This window comes from Hypanus sabinus, chromosome 11, assembly GCF_030144855.1.
Source record: "Hypanus sabinus isolate sHypSab1 chromosome 11, sHypSab1.hap1, whole genome shotgun sequence".
In the NCBI taxonomy this organism is placed as follows: Eukaryota; Metazoa; Chordata; class Chondrichthyes; order Myliobatiformes; family Dasyatidae; genus Hypanus; species Hypanus sabinus.
In genome coordinates, this window is record NC_082716.1 from 74,800,625 (window position 1) to 74,823,979 (window position 23,355).

The 23,355-nt window shown below is 41.0% G+C and overlaps 1 long non-coding RNA gene across 1 annotated transcript; it reads left to right on the top strand.

Moving 5' to 3' along the window:
• The first annotated feature begins 45 nt into the window (after positions 1-45).
• LOC132402113 (uncharacterized) lies at positions 46-6,831 on the top strand. Its single transcript, XR_009514806.1, has 3 exons — positions 46-4,806; positions 4,916-5,023; positions 6,699-6,831. It is a non-coding gene; the product is annotated as an uncharacterized LOC132402113 (long non-coding RNA).
• Positions 6,832-23,355: the final 16,524 nt, after the last annotated feature.

The following is a 23,355-nucleotide window of genomic DNA, read 5'->3' on the forward strand; positions in this document are numbered from 1 at the left end:
GCATACAAAATTTGCACACAGCATTTTGGAAAAAGGTGATCAATGTTGGCTTGGGTGATAGGAACAGTTATAGTCCGGGGCATGAGACGGGTTGGACAACATGCATACACTTCTCGGGAATGTTACCCTGGGATCTCATCCTGTCTCTTCTATTCGTTCAGGAGATGCTGAAGTCACTGGAAAGCAAATAAAACGGCGGATGTAGAATCTGAATTAAGAACAAAAATGCTGGAATATCTCAGAAGGGACATGGATAGACTGAATGGCAATGGCGCAAGAACTTGAAAGCATAGGTTTAAAATGAAAGGGGGAGGAATAGGGACTTGAAGAACTTTATCCAAAAAAAAACAGTTCTGTATACGACTGAGCTTCCAGGTGGAGCAGTTGAGGCAGGAACAACAGCAACTTTTAAAGGACATTTAGACAGGTACGTGAATAGGAAAGGTTCATAAACATATGAATCAAAAGTGAGCAAATGGAACTGGCTTTATGGACATCTTGGTTGGCATGGACCAGTTAAGCAGAAGAGCATCTTCCTGTTCTGTATGAGTTTTTTAATCCAGCCAGCCAAGCAGCATCTGTAGAAAGAGAAAGCTGGGCCCAAGTCTTCCTTTCTCTCTGATCAAGGGTATTCAACCTGAAAACTTACAGTAGTTTACTGAAGTTATTTGACTGGTTGAGTTCTTCCAGCAATTGTTTTTGATGCAGAAGTTGCTTTTGGGGCCAGCATTTATATTCGCTCTCTGGAGAATTTCAGAGATTTTCTCAACACCTCAGTAGATCTACAGTTAGCTATAAAGGTTGCAAATTTCTTAATAGAAAAAAATTATATTCACTATAATGTAAATTTCATGAAACTAGCTTGTAACTCCTCTTTTAATGAATGAATGGATTTAGTTATTATTTAAAGATACAGTGGAGTAACATGCCCTTCCAGCTGAATGTACTGCCCAATTACACTGATGTGTCCAATTACCCTACCAGCCTGTACATCTTTGCAATGTGGGAGAAAACCCACATGGTCTTAAAGACAGAGACAGGAATAGAACCCAGGTTGCTGGTGCTGTAATAGCGTTACACTAACAGCTAGCTTACGTTTTCATGATGGGAGTTCAGCTTGTGTCAATAATCCAAGCCTCCGCATATTAAAAATGTAGAGCAACTTGGCAGTGCTGTTGAACCACTTTTGTATATCTCCTGTCCACTTTTTTACCTCTCTTCCCCTATTTTTGTAAACTTTCTTAGAACTTTCCTGTTATATTTTTTGTATTATTTTTCTCTTTACTAAGTGTTCTTTGTTAAATTTGCTTTTTCACATATAACTAAAGAACTCATGCTGCTGATATGTAACCCATTGTTATCAGAATCAGGTTTATTATCACCGGCATGTGACGTGAAATTTCTTAACTTAGCAGCAGCAGTTCAATGCAATACATAATTATGTATATTGAATAGATCTAAAAAGTGCAAAAACAGAAATACTGTATATTTTTTTTAAAAAGAGAGGTCGCGTCCAAAGCTTCAATGTCCATTTAGGAATCGGATGGCAGAGGGGAGGAAGCTGTTCCTGAATTGCTGAGTGTGTGCCTTCAGGCTTCTGTACCTCCTACTTGATGGTAAGAGTGAGAAAAGGGCATGCCTTGGGTGCTAGAGGTCCTTAATAATGGATGCTGCCTTTCTGAGACATCGCTGTCTGAAGATGTCCTGGATACTTTGTAGGCCAGTGCCTAAGATGGAGCTGACTAGGTTTACAACCGTCTGCAGCTTCTTTCAGTCCTGTGCAGCAGCCCCTCCATACCAGACAGTGATGCAGCCTGTCAGAATGCTCTCCACGGTACAAATATAGAAGTTTTTGAGTGTATTTGTTGACATGCCAAATCTCTATAGCCGCTGTCTTAACTTCTTTATAACTACATCAATATGTTGGGACCAGGTTAGATTCTCAGAGATCTTGACACCCAGGAACTTGAAGCTGCTCACTCTCTCTACTTCTGATCCCTCTATGAGGATTGGTATGGTTCTTCCGTCTTACCCTTCCTGAAATCCACAATCAGCTCTTCCGTCTTACTGACTTTGAGTGCCAGGTTGTTGCTGAATTGGCTTTACCTTCTAGCTTGCACTCCTTCCCACCCTCTTATTCTTTAGTCTTCCTTTCCAGTTCTCATGACGAGTCTCAGCCCAAATCAGTGAATTTTATTCATTGCTATAGATGCCACCCAACTTGCTGAGTTCCTCCAGCATTGTTTCCAGCATCTGTAAAATTTCTTGTTTCTGATTTTAATTACACATGTTTATGGTGTTATGGATATAACATAGAACTCAATTATTTCAATTTTTAACTGTTCCTATTACAGCTGTTCTCGACCCATTTATTATTTCTTTCAGTTCCTCTATTATCCTGTTTGGCTTAATTCAGGGGCTTATTTGGATACTGCAGATGCTATCCTTACCCTCTTCCCGCTCCTCCTCTGTGGATGCTGCTCGATCTACTCAGTTCCTCCACTACTGTCTGTTATGGTCTCTACTACTCTGAAATAATTCTACTCCCTCAGTTTCAAGGACTCTTTACACTCTTTCTCAGGATTATTCTTATTTGTAGTTTGTCTTCTTTTGCTCTGTGTCTCTTTGTTTATGTATAGTTTTTTTGCTGTACTTTGTACTTTTCCTATAAATGCACGAAAATACATCTTAAGGTGGTGTGTATTTGGAACATATGTATTCTTTGATAATAAATATTGTTACAAAATCCCGTAACTGGATCACTTACCAGCAAAGATAGAGAGGACCGTTGAAGTCTGATGGTACTATTTTTAAAAGTCTTTATTTATGAAGGGGCACAAAAATAAGATTAATACAAACATTCAGATAATATACGTCGTCACTACTCAATCTAAAAGCTCGGGTCTAATAATAACCATCAATAAGAAACAGCTCGATCGTTTGTCTAGGGGATAATATATTGTCCGATGGAAATATAAAAGTCACTCAGTTCCAGCAGGCTTCAGCCTTTTGGGGGACCGCTGGGCTTTCACTTGTTGGAGTGAGAGAGAGATTGGTGAGAAAAGAAACTTGCCCGGGTCTTTTATGAAACAAATCTGTTGAATCAGGGGAGCAGGCTTCCCCGTTGTTAGCTAAAAGTGGTTTTCCACAATTCCAGCCACAGATTCCAGGCACAGAATCCAATGCACGTGGCTTCCTTCAAATGGCTTCCCGCTACTACGGGATCGCTAGCGTTTCTTCTGGTGCGTCTGAAGGGGGTGTTCCCCCAGACCCTCCTTTATACTTCCTCAGGGGGTCTCAGATGTCAATCAGGTTGGGATGATGCAATCTCTCTCTCAACCAGCCCACTTTGCCCGAGGACTTGAACGTAGCAAAGTCCCCAATCCACAAATGTAGTCTCCAGGAGACAATGGTCAACGTCGCATTATTTTGCATCGCGTTGGAACGAGGTATTCGGCACGTCTCTCTCTCCCATTTCCTGGGTCTCCTGAACGGACTCAATAGTGATCTGGCGATTCTCACCAAGGAGGGGGCTACCCCGCACCCTTCGGCCCCTCAGAGCTGTGGTACATTCATAACAATGTAATGTGAACTTTGAACTTGAACTTGCCTCCACCATATTTCATCCTTGAATTATGTTCTTTTCTGTTCACCTTCAAAATTGTTAACTGATGTTTTCAAATCCCAATGAATTCTCTCCAAAATTGCTCATTGGCCTCTTGATTGTTTCTATAATTACCTATGCTTTCTGTCCAATTTTCAGCATCAGGGGAGTATTAAGTCAGTATGAATTATTTGGACCACCATTGCAATTAAATGCAAGAATGTACGTGTTTTGTACGCATCAACTGCGGGAGCATTAATCCTATTTGCCAGAACAGTGAAGCCCCGTCTGTTACTTCAAGTGGATAGTAAATATTTAAGACACAACTCAAATGGCAGAAAGTTTTCTTGCTTTCCAATCCACCATTCTCTAAGTTGTTCATTTCAGTGCCGTGCGGTGCATCGGGCGGCAACATTGCTGTTTCTATAGCATTTATCTGTTTCTTACGAGTTGCTCGCTCGATGCTCAACCCAGCGCGGATAGACCACCGGCCGGCTACCATTCTAAGTACCTGATCTTATTTCTATCAACCAATACACTACTGCGAAAGCAGATATGATAGGAAGGGAATGACAAAGAATGTTTCAGCCCGAATGTCGACAAAGCAAACGTCATTCTAATAAAAGTAACGCGAATATAAATTTGTTTTGAAATATTTAAATATGACAAGATCCTTGCATTTTGATTCCTCTATTTCCACTCCAGAAAAGTGTTTAATGTTTTAATTATCGTGAACGATACAAGTTGTAGGTCTGAATCACACAGATTAGTATACTCAGAAAGATGGTGGAGAATAAATATTCAGATTCAAGGTACACATCCCTTGTGCTTTTTTAAAACTTAATTCGCCGGACGTCCTCGGATTCGTGACTTGCACGGGTAATTGATTTCACGATCACTACCCACTTCCGCTAGTGAGCCCAGACTCTCCCCGGGTGTCCCCAGCAGAAAGTGATACCGATGCTCTATTGTGACGCCGTGTCACTGCGGGATGGGTTCGGGGTGTGCTATCTCTGCCCAGTTTGCACGCTCGCCTGAGACGCTGGTTTGCTTCAAACTCTTATCCTCGACCTCTCAAAGGGAACATTTCCAAACATCATGTTTCCCCACCTCAGTAACGGGGATTAATGTCCAACAGAATTCGCTTGGAGAACCCGTTTGAACTGCCGAGAATCACCCGAAGCCAGAAGTGTTGTGATAATGTAATATAGAAACTTTTGCTTTATTATTTACGGTATTCCATTTGTAAAGTGCAACCAGCTGTTATATCTTATTGTACTACTATTATACACAAATAACATGTTTCATTAGTTTTAGTACACGCAGATCTCCGCTATGCGTTTTCTATTTGCGAGGATGGGGAACTTTTTTAGAAAATTGCCAGAAGAACGCAATGAGGCAGCTTTACAGTTTATTCGCGTAAGTTGCCTTCACCTCTCGAGGTGCAAGTATTATTTAAATATACGTTACATTTCAGTCCAGGTACTCGTATCCAAAGTGAGGATCCTCAGACTAATCGAGTTTATTGTCATATGCACAAGTACAGCGAGATACAGATACAATAAAACATTTGCAGCTGCATCACAACCACGTAGGTTCAGACACGGGACAGTGAAGAAGAAAAAAAAGACTGGGCGAAACAAGACATAGAGGGTGGTCCGAAGTGTTCCGTTGTTGAGTTTGGATTAAGGCTATGCAGGCTGACTCAAGAACATGATGAATGTAGGGAAGTATTTGTCGGTCAGTCTGCTGGTGGTGTGTGACTTCTGTCCCTTCTGCCCTACCATAGCAGCAAGAAGAGGGCATGACCTGGATGACGGGGGGATCCATGATGAGAGATGCTGTCTTCTTGAGGTAGCAGCTTAGGTAGATGTTTTCATTAGTGGGGGGAGGGGGGCTGTGCCTATGATGGACCAGGCAGCCTTCCCATTTGGGCATCTTGAGCCCTAATTGTTAGATTTTCGTCTCTAACTGCACAGCAGCTCTCCACCTCTGTTTCCTCCTAAGATACTCCTCAAGGTCTGCATTCTCAACCAAGCAGTCAGTCCTCTGCCCTATAACTTCAGGATGTTGTGTAATATTGAAGCATCTTGGGACATTTGGCTGCATAAATATAAAATGTATTTAGGGGTTCACTGATCTCTCTGAATAGGAGCCAGGTCTTCAATTTATGCACTTTGCCCTTTATGTTTGAGAATTGTAACAGTGAATGTGTTACTCATGCTGCAATCTTGGATGTGATGTGTTCTGAAGGCAAATCAATAAACTCAGACCTTCTAGATCATTTATAAGTAACATGTAAATGGAATTTGTTTTTTTAGTGAATGTGGTATGACAAGAGAATAACAAAACTGTATTGGAATATTTTAAATTTTGTGAATTTTGAAAAAGAAATAATGGTTAAGAGGATGTGGGGAAGGCCATGTCACTGGGTGTATTTAAGGTGGAGGTTGACAGATTCTTAGTCAGGGCATGAAGGTCAGAGAAGACAGGAGATTGGGGCTGAGAGGGAAAATGGATCAGTCTTGAGCAGACACAGTGGGCTAAATTGCCTAATTCTGCACCTATATCTTATTAATGATCTCCATGATAAGTATATGAGCACCTCTAATCTCTTGATTTAACCTATGCCCTACATTACCATTTACCATAAGCCTTTGGTGCTTGCTGCCCTTACTGTTTCTTAACTCCACCCACAACAACTGTCTAGATCTCAGTTAAAATCCTGCTGCTCTTCACAACATTCTTAAATAGCAGGGTGAATCCATCACCCTTTGCCTGTCTATTCTGAAAATTAAGGATCCTGGAACATTCATTACCCAACCATAGTCACTTCCCAACCACAAACCTGTAATGACTATTATATCGTATCTCATTTTCTATTTGTCCCAATAATTCATCAGTTATCATAAATACATTCATTCAGATATGTTTTAAAAATACCTTCAATTTTGCTTAGGATTATTTTTCCTCATCCTGACTCTAAATTGGAGGTACATTTCTGATGTCTTGTAAAAGATATTTTGGGTTTATATAAATAGAAAAAAATAAAAATAGAAATAATATGCAGTTACTTATTTATGTTTTCTTTCAGAACCAAGTTGCAAAAAATTGTGTGGTTTTATTTTCTAAAACCTTTTGTCCTCACTGTAAGAGGGTAAAGAACTTCTTCCAAGAACAAGGAATCAAATACAAGTCAATTGAGTTGGATTTACACAAAGATGGCACTATGATCCAGAATGTTCTTGAGGAATTAACTGGGGTTAGAACAGTAAGTCATCAATATTTGTAATTTTTATATATATATATTCTAGTCATAATGTGCAGTTGTTCAGGGAAACATTATGATATGAGACCAAGATAAATAGAACTTAATTAGATTTACTTTAGATTTACTTTCTCTGAGACCTTAGGAATTAAGTCAAAACATCCACTTACAATAGACTTAAACAGAAAATTTAAAAAATGTGAAAATGTAAATGGCATTGGCAATGCATCAACAAAGTTCAAAACTAATTTATTATTAAAGTACATATATGTCGCCCTGAGATTCGTTTTCTTGTGAGCATACTCAGTAAATCCAAGGAACATAATAGAAACAATGAAAGACCACACCCAACAGGACAGACAAACAACCAATGTGCAAAAGATAAAAACTGTGCAAATACAAAGAAAATTAAAAATTATAATAAATAGAGAACCTGATTCAAATAGAGAATGGTTCAAGAGTCTGATGGTTGAGGGGTAATACTTGATTCTGTATTTGGTGACGTGGGTCCTGTACCATCTTCCTGAGAAGATGAGCATGAATTGGGTGGTGGGGTTCCTGATGATGTTGCTTTCCTGTGACAATGTTCCCTGTAGATGTGCTCAATGGTTGGGTGGGCTTTACCCATGATAGAGGAGGCCATATCCACTACTTTTTGTAGGGTTTTTTTGTTCTAGGGCATTGGTGTTTCCATACCAGTCTGTGATGCAACAGGTCAATATACTCTCCACCACACATCCATTGAAGTTTTGAGATGTCATGCTGAATTTTCACAAACTTCTAAGGCAACAGAGGACAATTACAATTTTGGATTAAGATTAGCAAATTAGAACTGTAGCCCAAGGAGGTCAATGTTTCTTGAAAGAAGAGAGATTGGTTAGAGAAAAAAAGAATCAGAGAGTCCTAGGTGGTTAAAACCCTAAAGAAAAGCATTCTGGTTGCAAGTGATAGAGTATGTTGAAAAATAAATACCTACAGTATGAATTTTTGCTTCATCAGTGTTCTTGCTGTTTTCAAAATTAGTAAATTGCAACTTGATACGTTCGATCAAATTGAACTTTTAAAAGCTTTCATTTTATTCTTTGTCTGTTATAAGTATAGCTTTGAAAACTCAAATTATTGTTTCCTATATAATTCTTTTGATAATATCATATAACTAAAATGGAAGATAATGAGTTAAAATTCAGAATTGCTTAGTCAAAATCTTATTTCTCAAGTCAAGTCAAGTCATTTTTATTGTCATTTCAACCATAACTGCTGGTACAGTACATAGTAAAAAATGAGACAGCGTTTTTCAGGACCATGGTGTTACATGACACGGTACAAAAACTAGACTGAACTACGTAAAAAAAAACAACACAGAGAGAAAAAGAACAAACAACAACTACACTAGACTACTGACCTACCCAGGACTGCATAAAGTGCACAAAACAGTGCAGGCATTACAATAAATAATAAACAGGACAATAGGGTGGTAAGGTTCTGTACTGCAATATTTTAACTTTTCTAATTCCTCCTTCCTTTCTACAGTAGGATTAATCAGTAAATATTAGCCAGTGGTATGATCTGTCTTGAACTGCTTCTACTGCAATAGTTTCAGGCAGCAAATGTATTTGCGATTGTGAACAAGTTTGTCTTCAGGCAACAAAGGGAACGCTTTTCCCACATTAAAACATATTGGGCGCAACTTTAATTTCTGCAGTAGCTTGTCTAAAAACTCATTGCTGTTGATGTCATGTGTAAAATTATGATCCTGAACTCTATAGCATGAGCCTGCCACCCTACGTCACCACTCCCATTTCTCCTGCACCCACATTTACTTGATTTCAATGGAAGGGGACCGACCTTGCTGACCCAAAATACTGCAGCTCATTGGTCCAAGCAGTGGCAAAACCATTGCATTTCTGAGGAAGCCTAATACATAAAATGCCCTGAAAGCTGTTGATAGTTAGTAAAGCCTCTCCCTATTTTCTGCTGAAAAAAACATAAGATGTTGGTATTTTTAAATATCTGATTATTCAAAATGAAATAAATTGTAATTATAAACAGTTAAATGACCTTTAAATTCAACTAAACCAAAATAATTTTTAAAGAAAACCTTACTTTCCTCTTTGCCTTGCATGAATAGCCTTCAATGTCAAAGGATCCTATACCAGGTCTAACCTATCACAGAGGCAAGTTTAAGTGCTGGGGAGTCCAGGCTGTGCTCGAGGTCTCAGTGTGGAGTTCGACAGCAAAGTGAACTGCCAGTTCAGCAATCCCAGTCTCAGTTTTTCCAGTACTTCCATGTTGACATCATACACAAGGAAATCCTAGATATGTTTCCATTTAACGATATTACTGCCTACTATTCCATTCAGAACCATCAGAGTTACCAGTAAAATCTGAGCCATAATCTCTTCCATGTATTAGTAATAATGTGTTTGTTTTAGTGATGCATTAGTAACAAAGTGGAGCACAAGTTTTAGAGATAACTTAGTAACATAGTGGACCACAACATGGACATGCTGTATGCATATAAATCCAACAAAATACTGTCACAAGGCATCTTTATAGCAAACTAAATCCCTTATATAGTAATTACCTACAGTTCACAACATGATAATGGATGAGATGACTATATGGCTGATATTAATATCCTCTGAAAGACCTCATGTTATATAATATGATTGTTTCCTAAATTGCCCAGAGTTTTGCCATTTACATTTTCCCTGGTATATAAACTGAATATTAACAATATATTTGAGAAATCCATTTCTAGAAGAATAAAAACATAATATGAATTTTAGTGAGTTCACATCTACCAAATATATTCTAAACCTGCATTCTTTTGCACAGGTCCCAAGAGTATTTGTGAGTGGCAAGTGCATTGGTGGTGCTACAGATACATTTTCACTCCACTCGAAGGGTAAACTTATACCTTTAGTGCTGAAGTGTTCTCCACCTTTCACTTTGGATGAAAGTCATTACAAACTTCACCCTCGTTAATACTGTATGCCAGCATACTTTTGAAATAAATTGTCATGTTTCATTGTTGTTCCATGTCACTTGTATAGATGCATAGCACAGTGCAAATATTTACATTACTCAAAGATTATTTCCATGCTTCTGTAGGGTAACATAAATAGTAGAAATGTACACAATTCACAACCACCAACATTGAATTGGGATTTTGCTTTAAGAGGCCAGTCTAATGTCGTGAAGTTATGTAGGGATTTTTAGTATGTTTTTGTGTTTAGATTTTCGAGTTCAATAAAATGTGTTACGGGTTCCATTAAATATAAAATGCCTGACTTTGTTCTACTTGCAAAAATTAACATTGGTAACCTTGATGCTCCAGGACGATTCCTAGGTTATTGAATACGTCAGCCAATGCAGTCACTTTGAAGCTACTAGAGTTTTGGGATCAAAATGCCATCACTTGGTTTGTACAACCTGAAGTTCAAATAGCTCTGCGAGAAATCTCCACTGACAACACGAGATTCTAGCATGTGGTAGTATCGCTCAGCAGCTCCGCGGCTGTGAGAGTGGTGAGTCTGCTTGAACGCAAAAAATACCAATTGCTGAAAACTCACTTTTTACAGAATTTTGGACAATCAGAGTCTGAGCGTGCCAAACAGATGTTCCCTTTGCCTGGCATCGGTGGTAGTAAGCCTTCGGAGCTAATGGACACATGCTGTCTCTCCTGGAAAATCACTATCCTTGTTTTATGTTTAAAGAACTCTTCATGCAGCAAATGCCTGATTAAATTTGCTTAGCCCTAGCTAATCCACCCATGATGGACTATAGGGAGTTTGCTAAAATGCCTGATAGTCTACACTCAGCTAGGCAGCAATGCATCATTCCTTCTCCTTTCTCTACCTTAATTATCTTGGTTAGCAGGCCCTCGGCATAAGGATGCCCACAGCAGCAAAACAGATGATGCTAAACCTGTACTTTTATTATGCGTGCTTTGGTACAAACGCTAAGAAGTGCCAACTGCTTTGCAGCTTTAACGGTGCCAGCCCATCTGGGCATCACGGGTTTGTGAACGCTATGGGTTCCAGCTGCCAGAGTCGTCTACTGTTCATAACAGACACCATTTCAGGGCGACACTTCCTGTGTGAAATGGGTGATCAAGTGAGTGTGAGTGTGCTACCAGGATCGCCTATTAATGAGAAAGCAAAGAGCGATGAAACCTCAGTGGAGGCTACCAACAGCAATAAGATACAGACCAACGGGACACGACAGGTGGCGCTGTGCTTCAGTGGGTGACGTTATACATGGATCTTCATCCTGGCTAAAGTGGTTAGGCCTCGGCTCAGTGCAGATTTGCTGTGTGCCCAGGGCCTATTAGTCAATTTTAAATACTGCTGGCTTGTGGCTGTTAAGGACTTTGGGTCATTACCCTGCTCCCAAGTAAGTTCCCCACAATGACTCTCTCAAGCGCGTGCACCACCACATGTGAGTTTACTCAAATGCTGGGCGAATTCCCAGACATCACCAAGCCCACATTCTCCACTGCAGTCACAAAACAAATGTGGGGTCGAGCACCACATTCCCACAACTGGTCTGTCAGACCATACTACATGCAAGAAAAGCTGGCAACTGCAAAGGCTGAATTTGCCAACGTGGAAAGACTCAGAACTGTATGCCAGTCGAATAGTCACTAGGTTTTACCATTCCTTGTGCACAGTCCGGATGGTTGTTGCTGCCCACGTAGCGATTGCCAACGCCTTAATGAGGCCATCACCCCTAATTGTTACCCAATCCCACACATTCAAGACTTTTTGGTTTGTTTAGCCTGAAAGTTAATTTTTTCCAAAGTCGATCTGGTTAGGAGCTACTACCATCAGGTGCCTGCATGCTCGGAGGACATTCCCAAAATAGCTGTGAGTACCCTGTTTGGCCTTTTTGAGTTTCTGTGTATCCCATTTGGACTGAAAAATGCAGCACAAACTTTCCAACAGCTGATAGACTCTGTATTAAAAGGCTTAGATTTTATTTTAGTTTTGAGCACTTAAGACAATATGGATTGATTATTAACCCTGCTAAATGCTCTTTCGGGTTGCCAACCATTGACTTTGTCGGCCATTGCATTTCTGCAAAAGATGCGAAACCTCTCCCACCAAAATTAGCCGCTATTACAGACTTCCCACCATTCCACACTACAAAAAAAAACTACAGGAGTTTTTCAGTTTGGTAAATTTCATTCGCTGTTTCATTCTTTGAGCTGCTGAACTTATGCACCCCTTGTATCGTTTCCTTAAAGGCAATCAAGTACATGACTGCGGACATACCAGGGCATTTGATGATACCAAATGAGCTTTTTCTAATGCAACCCTACTAGTGCACCCATAGCCACTACTACTGACACTTCAGACGATGCTGTGGGTGCTGTGAACGAACAGCTGGTCAGACAACTGGCAGCTTCATCCCCCTGAAAGGAAGTATAGCATGTTTGACCATGATCTCTATCCGGCTGTCAGCCATTTTCATTTACTTCCAGAGGGCCACCATTTCACAGTGTTCATTGACCACAAACCCCTCATGTATGCGGTGGCCAAAATATCAGACCCTCAGTCTGCACGGCAGTAATGCCATCTGGTCTACATATCCAAGTTCACAACTGAAATACAATATATCAAGGGGAAAAATAATGCTGTGACTGATTGCTTCTAACGACCAGCCCCTGGGGCCATACACATAGGAGTTGACTATGCTGGCAAGATACTGACCCAGAGGTCCAGACTTACCTCACAGGCCTGCAGTTGGCTGACGTTAAGTTTGAGGAGGCTGGGGTTTCTCTCCTGTGCAATGTCTCAACTGGATGTCCTCGCCCCATCGAGCCCACAAACTGAAGACAGACTGTTTTCAACTCCATACATGGCTTCTCGCATCCCGGCCCGAAACTGGTTGCACTAAAGTTTGTTTGGCTCTGCTGCAGAAAGGATGTGCATGTTTGGACTGCAGCTTATGTGGAGTGCCAGCGGGTAAAAATTAACAGTCATGTTCAGACACCACTGGCACCTTTCAAGGTCCCTGAGCAACAGTTTGACCATGTCACTGTGGACCTTGTTGGTCCTTTTCCTTCCCTCCTGCAATTTCACGCACCTTTTTACCATGCTGGACTGCACCACCAGGTGGCCAGAGGTTGTCTCTGTAGCATCGACGAAAGCCACAGACATGGTTCAAGCATTCTGGCTTGCTTGGTTTGGCACCCCATCTGATATTTCCTCTGATGACAATCCATAACTTATTTCAAACCTCTGGGTTGCAATGGCCCAGAACCTAGGGATTAGGCTACATCACATCATGGCGCATCAACTACAGTCCTATGACCTATGTGAACAGTTTCACCGATCCTTAAAGGCTGCTCTAAGGGCTTCCTTGACCGGTAATTGGTGGCATGACCATCTTCCATGGGTCCTGCTGGGGTTCGGAACTGCTCCAAGAGAGGACCTGGAGTCGTGTGCAGCTGAGTTGGTATACAGGCAGCCGTTCTGAGTGCCAGATGATTTCATTCCTGAAGCCTCTCTCTTCGGTTGTCCATCAGAATCCAATGACGTCCACTCCTTTAACAGTGAGATCTTTGATGACTATACAGTCCTATCCTGGACCCACAAGCACTATTGCAGGTGGGACGTGTATATGTGGTAGTAGTGGTAGTGATGGCAACCATGGCTGCATTTCTCCTGGCTCTCTTCTGCTGTCTTCGGGTTGTTCTTTCCATCTCCAGAATACGAACCCCATCCCTACACAGCTGTCACCAAGTGTTACGGTCAGCAGCAACATCCTCCGGGTCCTCAGGTCTGATCTTGCAGTTTCTTAAAGCATTCTTCATCTGATCCTTATAGCACTTCTTCAGCCTTCCAGCTGAGCGTCGACCATAATGCAGCTGGCCGTATAACACTCTGCAGGGTAGCTGACATGGGGGCATCCTTATCATATGCCCCAGCCACTGCAATTGACGCTGGGTGATCATGGCCTCAATACTTCTGCAGTTGGTCTTTATAAGTATTTCAGTATTTCCTGAAGCCACAACCATCTGGTCAGCCTCTCAACAGCGTTCCACCCTCCTCAGTAAATTCAATTCCTTTTCACCTATTCCTACATCCCATCATGGTATACAGCAGTCTTGAGTTCTTATTGACCTACGTACTGCCTTGTTTGTTTTCAACCACCATGATGCACACTAACATCCCCTTAGGCCCCCTGACAATGACCCATTCCACGTTTTGGAGTGAAGAGAAAAGACATAGATAAGAAGGGTAATCCTGAATGCATTTCAATAGATCTCCTTAAACAGGCCCACCAAGATTTGGTGTATTCCACTGCCATGCCCCTGGCATCACAACATGACTGTGAGCATGTCAATGCATCTCTGGATGAGCCAGAAGCACCTGCGGTTCCTCCACCCATAGAACACAAGACCCGAGCCGGTGACTCATCCAAGCCCCAGACAGGCGCTCAGTGCCAGTTTTAGTGAATTCTGGGGTAGAGTAATGTAATTGGGACAAATGTACATAATTCGCAACCACCAACATTGAACTGAGGTTTCGCTCTTAAGAAGCCGGTCTGATGTGATGACATTATGTAAGGATTTTTAACACATTGTTCTGTTTAAGTTTTGGAGTTCAATAAAATATGTTACATATTTCATTAAAACATAAAAAACCTCACATTGCTTTACTTTATTGTCACCAAACAATTGATACTAGAGCGTACAATCATCACAGCGATATTTTATTCTGCATTTTGCACTCATTTTATTTGACTTTTATTTCATTTTATTTCACATCATTTTATTTGTGAAAACCTACACTTCCAAACCATTTAAAACATTTAGTTTTCTTTATATATTATAGTTAGCATCAGCTAACTATTCCAGAACACCCAATGCAAAGTTTAAAGTAAATTTTATAAATCAAAATACATATGTCACCATTTAGAACTCCAAGGTTCATTTTCTTGTGGGGATTCTCAAGAAATCTATAGAATAGTAACTATAACAGAATCAATGAAAGACCACATACCTAGGGCATTTAGTCAGACTGGAGAAGACAACAAACTGTGAAAATGCAAATATAAATAAATAAGCAATAAATAACCAGAACATGAGATGAAGAGTCCTTGAAAGTGAGTCCATTGGTTGTGGGAACTTCTTAATGATGGGGCAAATGAAGTTATGCCCTTTTGTTCAAGAGCCTGACGGGTGAGGGGTATGAACTGTTTTTGAACCTAGTGGTAAATGTCCTGAGGCTCTTGTACCTTTTCCCTGATGGCAGCAGTGAGAAGTGAGCTTGACTTGGTTGGTGTGGATCCCTGATGATCGACACTGCTTTCCTAAGACAGCATTTCAGGTAGGTGTGCTCAGTGGTTGGGCGGGCTTTACCTGTGATGGTCTGGGCCAAAACCACTATTTTTTTTTCCAAGTTCAAAGTAAATTTTATTATTGAAGTACATATATGTCACCATATACAATCCTGAGATTCATTTTCCTGTGGGCATACTCAGCAAATCTATATAATAGTAACTATGCAACTCACACAGAATGTTGGAGGAATTCAGCAGACCAGACTGCAACTATGCAGGCTTACTGAGCTCCTCCAGTATTTTATGTGTGTTGCTTGCATTTCCAGCATCTGCAGATTTTCTCTTGTCTTTGAACTGTAACGATAACAGGATCAATGAAAGATCAACCAGCGTACAGAAGACAATAAACTGTGCAAAAGCAAATATAGATAACTGGCAATAGATAATGAGAACATGGAAGAATGAGATAAAGAGTCCTTAAAGTGAGATCATTGGTTGTGGGAGACATCTCAGAATCAGGATTATTATCACCAGCATGTGTCATGAAATCTACGTGAGTGTACTTATCCCCGTTATTCAAGACGGGTAGTGACTATTCTTGAAGCCGGTGGTGCAAATCCTGAAGCTGAGGATTTTATGTTCAAGGGCATTGGTGTTTCCATACCAGGCAGTGATGCAGCCAGTCAATATAATCTCCACTATACAGCTACAGCAGTTTGTCAAAATTTTGTATGTCATGCCAAATCTCCAAAAACTCCTAAGGAAGTAGAAGTGCTGCCATGTTTCCTTTGTAATTGCATTTATGTTCTGGGCCAAGGACAGGTTCTCTGAAATAGTAACACCTAGGAATTTAAAGTTCACCTCTGATCCTCCAATGAGGATTGGCTCATGGACCTCCGGTTTCCCTCTCCTGGAATTTAAAATCAGTTCTCTGGCCTTACTGACATTGGGTAAGAGGTTGTTGTTATGACATCATTCAGCCAGATTTTCAATCTCCCTCCTATATGCTGATTCGTCACCACCTTTGATTCAGCCCACAACAGTGGTGTCATCAGCAAACTTGAATATGGCTTTGGAGCTGTTCTTAGCCATGCTGTCATAAGTGTGAAGTGAGTAGAGCGGGGGCTAAGCAGACAGCCTTGTGGTGTACCTGTGCTGATGAAGATTGTGGAGGAAATGTTGCCAATCCAGACTGACTGGGGTCTACAACTGAGAAAATTACTTGTACAAGGAGGTGTTGAGGCCAAGACCTTGGAGTTTTTTGATTAGTTTTGAAGGTATAATGGTATTGAATGCCTAGCTGTAGTCCATAAAGAGCATCCTTATGTATGCATCACACCACTCTGTTAAGCAAGTGTATGCAAACATATGCAATAATGACAAATACTATTAAAATATAAGGAGACAAAGCAGGAATAGACTGGACAGTCTTTTCTTGCCTGCTTTTTCATTCAACATGGTTATGTATGAAATTTTTTTCATTTACACTTTTCTGTCCATATACAGTATTTTTTGATTCTTTTTAAAAATCTGTTCATTTTATTACTGACTACGCCGATTCACTATGTACCCAGCAAATTCCAAAGATCCACAGGGAGATCATGCAAACTCCACACAGACAGCACCTGAGGTCAAAATTGAACATCAGTCCCTGAAGCTGTGAAGCAGTAGTTAAACAGGCTGCACCACCATGACACTTTTATACAGTATTAAAGTATTAAAGTATTAAAGTAGGCTTTGGGGACATATTTTGGGTCCCATTTCCTGTTCTCTAATTACATCTTTTTGATTCCAAGATCCCTTCAATATTTCTTCACTCACTATTAAGATACAATTTGAGCTGCTGAACTACTAAAGAATCAAAGGCTGGGTTTTAGTAAGGTAAGAGAACTGTTACAAAATTCCCGTAACTGGATCACTTACCAGCAAAGATAGAGAGGTCCGTTGAAGTCTGATGGTACTATTTTTAAAAGTATTTATTGATAAAGGGCACAAAAAGATTAATGCAAATATACAGATAATATACGTCGTCAATACTAAATCTAAGCGCGGGTATAATAATAATCGATAAGATAACTCTATCGTTGTCTAGGGGTTACTGTATTGTCCGATGGAAAGATAAGTTACTATCAGTTCGTTCAAGCTGCAGCATTGTTGGGTTTAAAAGTGATGTGGTTTAAATTTGCCCCAGGTCTTTTAAGATGCCAATCCGTTGAGTCAGGGGAGCGGGCTTCCCCGTTGTAAGCTAAAAGCTGTTTTCCGTGGTTCCAGCCACGGAATCGAATGCACGTGGCTTCCTTCAGATGACTTCCTGCTGTTACGTGGTCACTTAACGTTTCTTCTGGTGCGTCTGAGGGATTGTTCCTACAGCCCCTCTTTTATTCTGACTCGCAGGGTCATAGATGTCAATCAGGTTGGGGGTGATGCAATCTCTCCCTCAACCAGCCCACTTTGCCCGAGGGCATTCATGTAGCAAAGCATCTCAATCCACAAATCTGTCTCCAAGAGACAATGGCCATGTAGCTTTACATCGCTATGGGGGGGAGAAACGTGACATCCTGCACGTCTCCCCCTCATGTCTTGGGCCCCCCGTTTGACTCAACCCAACAGTGATCTGGCGATCCTCACAAAGGAGGGGGCTACGGACGTAACAGAAGATCAAGTAGATGAAGGTTTAAACCAATAACATCTCTGGATTCAAGAATGGTGTATAAGGGCTGGAAAAGGACCTGGTCAACAAGTGCAAGATGCTTTCAATGTTGTTCGTGTGTCCATCCCCAGTTTTGTGCCACAGCAGTAGAAATGAACAGCCTTGGAGAAGAATAGGCCCATCATGCCCCGCTAACTGACTTGGAGTGTGTTTTCATTCAGCTGTGCTTGGATCCAGGATTGTACTACCCTTTGTAACTTGCATGTGTTTAAGAAAATTATAGCTTGAACTTGAAGGCAGATAATAACATGAATAGCAAGAACCATATTGGACCATGAGACCTTAAGACATAGGAGTAGTATTTAGGCCATTTGGCCCATTGAGTCTGTACTGTCATTTTAATCATGGCTGCTCCTTTTTTCCCCTCCTCAGCCCCACCCCTCAGCCTCCTCCACATGATCTTTGATGTCATGTCCAATCCAGAACCTATCAATCTCTGCCTTAAATACACCCAATGACCTGGCTTCCACAGCTGCCTGTAGTAATAATTCCATAAATTCACCACCCTCTGGCTAAATAAATTTTTCCTCATCTTTGTTTTAAATTGACACCCCTCTTTCCAGAGGCTGGGCCCTTTTGTCCTAGACTAACCCACCATGGGAAACAACCTTTCCACATCTACTCTTTCAACATTCAAAAGGTTTCAATCAGATCCCCCCTCATACTACTAAATTCTAGCTAGTACAGACCCAGACCTATCAAACATTCGTTATATGATAACCTTTTCATTCCCAGAATCATCCCTGTGAATCTCCTCCGAACCCAATCCAATGCCAGCACATTTTTTCTTTCCAATGTTGTTTTATTATTTTTAAAATATTTTTTATTCTTTTTTCCTACAAACAAAAAAAATACAGCACATACACAAAAAACATGACCTTAACAAAATCAAATTAAATATTGAGCAGGAAAAGGGAGAAAAATATAAAGGCAAAAAGTAAACATACACAGCAGAGGTGCACCACACCAAAAAACCTCAGTCCTCACCCCGTAAAATAGTCCAATACAGGGCCCCCTATCCTTTCAAAGATATCCCCTCTGTCCTCATTACATAGTCTCAGTCTCTCCAAATGTAAAGTATTTGCCAGTTCTCTCAGCCACAGATCGTACGTAGGCACATTTTCCACATTTGCAGGATTAACTTCTTTGCAATCACCATTCCAAACAATACAGCCGTTTTTTCATACTTATTGACTGAAGATAGGGAGCTTGTTGCTCCAAGGATGGCTATGAGTGGGTCCGGTTCCCACTGCTTCCCATGAGCCTCAGAGAAACAGTAAAAAATACTTCTCCAGTAGGCATAAAGCTTACAACATGACCAGATGAATGTGACAAGTTACTGTTCTCAGATTTACATCTATTACAAACTGGTGAAACATCAGGGTAGAAGCTGTGCAACTTTTCTTTAAAATAATGGAGTCTATGTATTATTTTAAACAGTATGAGTCTGTATCTGACATTGACCAAACAATCATGTATACTCTTTAAAAACTCATCCCAGACCTCCTCTGTCAGTTCTATACCCAATTCATTCACCCATGCCTGTTTAAGACCTGCAGTATTCACCCGAGCTCCATTATGTAGAATCTGATAAAAATAGGATACGGCACTACGAGTAACCAGATCAAATTTATTTATTGCCTCCAGGGACTTATATCCCTGCATCTAGTTTTTTTAGATATTTACAAATTCAAGATTATGTTAGGAAATATATACCTAATTTTGAAGTTTTAGACAAACATGAGTCCCTGGAGGCAATAAATGAATTTGATCCGGTTACTCGTAGCACATTTTTTCTTTGATGAGGAGCCCAGAACAGTTCCCAATACTCAAGGTGAGGTGTCACCATTCCTTATAAGGCCTCACTATTACATCCCTGCTCTTGTATTCTGCACCTCTTGAAATGAATGCTAACATTGCATTTGCCTTCCTCACCACTGACTCTACCTGCAAGTTAACCTTTAGGGTGTTCTGCCCAAGGACTCCCAAGTCTTTGCATCTCAGTTTTTTGGATTTTCTCCCCATTTAGAAAACTGCCTGCACATTTATTTCTTCTATCAAAGTACAGGCATTTTCTAACATTGTATTTCATCTGCTACTTTCTTGCCCATTCTCTTAATCTGTCTAAGTTACCTGATTTACCAGCTAGTCATTTACCAGATAGAGGTGTATAAGATGATGAGAGGTATTGATCATGTGGATAGTCAGAGACTGTTTCCCAGGGCTGAAATGGCTAGCAAAAGAGGGCACAGTTTTAAGGTGCTTGGAAGCAGGTACAGAGGAGATATCAGGGTTAAGTTTTTTACTCAGAGAGTGGTGAGTGCGTGGAATGGGCTGCCAGCAACGGTGGTGGAGGCGGATATGATAGGGTCTTTTAAAAGACTCCTGGACAGGTATATGGAGCTCAGAAAAATAAAGGGTATGAGTAACCCTTGGTAATTTCTCAGGTAAGGACATGTTCAGCACAGCTTTGTGGGCCAAAGGGCCTGTATTGTGCAGTAGGTTTTCTATGTTTCTAAGTCCTTCTGCAGCCTAGCTATTTCCTCAACACTATCTGTCCCTCCACCAATCTTTGTATCATCAGCAAACTTGGCAACAAAGCCATCTATTCTGTCATCTAAATCATTGATATACAGCATAAAAAGAAGTGGACCCACCTTCAACCCCTGTGGAACACCACTAGTCACAGGCAGCCAAACAGAAAAGGATCCTTTTATTCCCACTCATTGCCTCCTACCAATCAGCCAATGATCTAACCATGTCAGTAACTTTCCTGTAATACCATGGGCTCTTAACTTGGCAAGCAGCCTCATGTGTGACACCTTGTCAAAGGCCTTCTGAAAGTCCAGATATACAACATCCTCTGCATCCCCTTTATCTATCCTACTTGTAATCTCCTAAACGAATTCCAACAGGTTCATCAGGCAGGATTTTCCCTGAAGGAAACCTTGCTGACTTCGTACTATCTTGTCCTGTGTCACCAAGTACTCCATCACAATTGACTCATTTTCCCAGCCACTGAGGTCAGGCTAATGGATCTATAATTTCCTTTCTGCTGCCTTCCTCCTTTCTTAAAGGGTGGAGTAATATTTGCTAATTTCCAGTCCTCTGGCACCAAGCCAGAGTCCAATGAGTTTTGAAAGATAATTTCTAATACCACCACAATTTCTAATGCTACCTCTTTCAGAACCAAAGTCATCTGGTCCTGGTGCTTATGTATCCTTATGACTTACAGCTTTTAAGCACCTTCCCCCTTGCAAAAGTAACTGTACTCACTTCTCTTCCCTCACACCCTTCAATATCTGGTACACTGATAGAGACTTCCACAGTGAAGACTGATGCAAAATACTCATTTAGTCTGTTTACCATCTCCTTGGTCCCCATTGTTATATTCTCCAGCCTCATAGTCTGGCAGTCCTATATCCACTTTCATCTCTCTTTTATTTTTTTACATACTTTCGAAAGCATTTACTGTCCACTTTGATATTGTTTGCTAGCTTGCTTTCATATTTCATTTTTTCCCTCCTAATGATTATTTTAGTTGCTCTCTGTAGGTTTTTAAAATCTTCCCAATTCTCTGACTTACCACTATTTTTGTCTTGCTGTATGTCCTCTCTTTTGCTTTTACATTAGCTTTGACTTTCCTTGTCAGCCACAGTTGTACTATTTTGCCATTTGAGTATTTCTTTGTTTTTGGAATGCATCTATCCTGCAGCTTCCTCATTTTTCCCAGAAACTCACACCGTTGCTGCTCTGCTGTCATCCCTACCAGCATCTCCTTCCAATTTAATTTGGCCAACTCCTCTCTCATACCACTGTAAATTCCTTTACTCCACTGAAATACTGATACATCAGACTTTACTTTCTGCCTATCACATTTCAAGTTAAATGCAATTATATTGTGATCACTGCCTCCTAAGTGTTCTTTTATCTTAAACTCCCTAATCACCTCTGGTTCATTACTTAACAGCCAATCCAGAAAGCTGATCCCCTCGTTGACTCAATAACAAACTGCTCTAAAATGCACCTCATAGGCATTCAACAAACTCACTCTCTTGAGATCCATTACTAACCTGATTTTCCGAATTGAGCTGCATGTTGAAATCTCCCATGACTATCAAACATTACCCTTTTTATACACCTGTTTTATTTCCCATTGTAACCTGTGATCCACATCCCAGCGACTGTTGGGAAGCCTGTATATAACTGCCATCGGGTCCCTTTTACCCTTGCAGTTTCTTAACTCAACCCACAAGGATTCAACATTTTCTGATCACATGTCACATCTTTCTAATGATTTGATGCCGTTCTTTATCAGTAGAGCCAAGCCACCCCCTCTGCCTACCTTCCTATCCCTCTGATAAAACATGTAACCTTGGACATTCAGCTCCCAACTACAACCATCCTTCAGTCACAATTCAATGATGGCCACAACATCATACCTGACAATTTGTAATAGTGCAACAGGATCATCCACCTTATTTCTTATACTCCATGCATTGAGATACAACACATTGAGTAACTGTATTTGCTACCCTTTTTGATTCTGCATCCCTAATGCATTAATACTCACCCTGCTGGCTGTAATTTTGTCTTATCATCTGTCTGCCCTTCCTGACAGTCTGACTGCACGTTTTCTTTGCTTTTTTACCAGCCGTCCTATCCTGAGTCCCTTCACTCCCGTTCCCACTCCCCTGCCAAGTTCACTTAAACCCTTCCCAAAAGCTCAAACAATCCTTCCTGTAAGAATATTGGTTCCCCTCGGGTTCAGGTACAACCGGTCACTTTTGAACCTCCCCCAGAAGAGATCCCAATGATCCAAGAACCTGAAGCTCTTCCCCCTGCACCAGCTTCTCAGCCACACATTAATCTGCCAAATCATCCTGTTTCTACTTTCACTGGTGTGTGGCGCAGGCAGCAATCCAGAAATTATTACCCTGGAGGTCCTGGTCCTGCTTCTCACTTTTCTACATAGCTCTCTAAATGTTTTTTTCGGGACCGCTACTTTTCCTTCCTATGTCATTGGTACCAATATGTACCAAGATATCTGGCTGCTCTCCCTCCCCCTCCAAAATGCTGTGGACACAATCCAAGACATCCCTGACCCTGGCACCCGGGAGGCAACATTCCACAGAATCTCCTGTCTGTTTCCTTGACTATCACTATCGCTCTCCACTTCTTCCTCTTTCACTTCTGCTCTACAGACCTATGCTCAGTGCCGATAACCCAGTCTCCATGGCATTCCCCTGGGTGATCATCCCCCACAACAGTATCCAAAGCATTATACCTATTATTGAGAAGAATGGCCACTATGCTAACTGCCTACTCACATTTCCATTTCTCCTGGCAGTCACCCAGCCGCTCGCCTCCTGCAACTTAGGGGTGACTACTTCCCTGTAAATCTGACCGACTATCTCCTCACTCTCCCGTACAAGCCAAAGGTCATCCAGCTGCTGCTCCAGATCCCTAACATGATCT